This window comes from Adiantum capillus-veneris, chromosome 25, assembly GCF_014529385.1.
Source record: "Adiantum capillus-veneris isolate H3 chromosome 25, ASM1452938v2, whole genome shotgun sequence".
In the NCBI taxonomy this organism is placed as follows: Eukaryota; Viridiplantae; Streptophyta; class Polypodiopsida; order Polypodiales; family Pteridaceae; genus Adiantum; species Adiantum capillus-veneris.
In genome coordinates this window covers 139,985,420-139,987,096 of record NC_140955.1, presented here as the reverse complement: position 1 = coordinate 139,987,096, position 1,677 = coordinate 139,985,420, and the positions used below count along the sequence as shown (strand labels likewise).

The window sequence follows — 1,677 nt, the reverse complement described above, 5'->3', positions numbered from 1 at the left end:
TACCAAGTGATTTAAAAAACAGAGTCATCAGCATACTTCATGATGAGTTTCCCATTCCAACACGGGATCAGCGCTTCAATGAAGACCTGATGAAGATTCGAATGCGCGAATACTGCAAACACAAGCGTTCCGAAGTGCAAAAAGCAATCAAGCATGGGTGGAACATGCCAGATTGGCTGGCCAAAGAAGATTGGAAGAATGCAAAGTAAGCAGCGCGCGAGAATCCCGACAAGTGGAAGCAACAAAAGGATGCAGCCAGAGCGCGAGTAGAGGCAGGGAGCTCGCACCACTTGGGGAGCGGTGGATGGGCATCATTTGAGGCCGATTTTGTAAGTGTTTTCGCATTGCTCTTTATGTTCGATAGTTTAGGGTTTATGAGTTTTTTAATTCTAACATAATGAATTCTTTGTATGTTTTGACAGTGGTCGATGACAGGACGTGATCCCACACCGTACGAGCGCGAGTACGCAGGCAGGAAGGGCTTAAACGCCCTGATGGACATTCTCAGTTCTCGCGGCGGCATGGTTAGTATTAGGGTTTACTCTTTTCTATTTTTTGTATTGTTTAATAAATGTCGTTATATGTTTATACTTACTGAAAGCTGTCTTATTGTCTTTTTTTGCAGAATCCGACAGATACGCCGCTTGGACGCGATGAGACGTCTGACTAGACGACGTCAGTTTAGCCGTAGCTAGATAGCATTAGTTTAGGGTTTCTCATAGCTTATGTATCATGAGACGGATTTTATACGTCTTTTTGAACCATGTATATTATTACATTTGTCACCGTAGTTCATTTTGCCAATCAATTCTTTATGCCTATGATGTTGTACAATTGTCATTGTTACATTTGCCAATCAATTCATTTTGCCTATGATGTGTACAATTGTCAATTTTACGCTTGTCAATTTTGCAAACAATGCGTCTTGTGGGTGACTATTTTGGGTCTATTATCTACCCTTGCACTTTTTTTAAAAAGTGATTCAAGTACAATATGGTTGATTGGTGGCAGAGCATTCAATGTCCTGTCACCAATTTTTTTTTTCTCTCGGACGTCGCTATAACCGTCGCTATTTATGGCTCTGAAGCATCGCTATGAGCGTCGCTATAGACTTCTGTGTAAACGTCGCTATAACCGTCGCTATGACCGTCGCTATGAGCGTCTCTATAGAGCGACGCATATAGCGACGCTCTCGTAGCGACGCTATTAGCGACGGTTTTAGCGACGCCGGGGGTTATAAAAACCCAGTGTATTTCCGTCGCTAACAGCGTCACAAGAGCACACAGCCTCTTGTAGTGATCTAAGAGATGAGTTGGTGAATTGCGCAAACATTTTCTCTTCGGATCATGAAGATTACCTTCGTGCATTACCGGAGAATGACCAGAAATTGATCGACACTCTGCGCAAGAGAACCACAAAGGGAGAAGAGCCATGGCATCCTCTTACACGAAGATATCTAGCTAGGCTTCTTTTTGATGTAAGTGTGTTTGACATTGGATCTCTTTTTTGTATGCTTTATCTGAAGCTGTTTGTTTTAAAAAGTAGTAGTTTATTTTGAAGGTTCAAATGTCAAAAGAACTACACACTAAGCTAGAGAGCAAGAAATTATTGCTTTCTAAAGAGGACTTGAAAAAAGAAGAGACTAAGATCATGAATGATCTTTATTATAAATATTCA

General features: G+C 41.4%; 1 long non-coding RNA gene across 1 annotated transcript; it reads left to right on the top strand.

Annotated features, from left to right (window-relative positions):
* The first annotated feature begins 207 nt into the window (after window positions 1–207).
* On the top strand, window positions 208–831 carry LOC147425753 (uncharacterized). The gene is made up of 3 exons (XR_015186338.1): window positions 208–329; window positions 423–524; window positions 636–831. It is a non-coding gene; the product is annotated as an uncharacterized LOC147425753 (long non-coding RNA).
* Window positions 832–1,677: the final 846 nt, after the last annotated feature.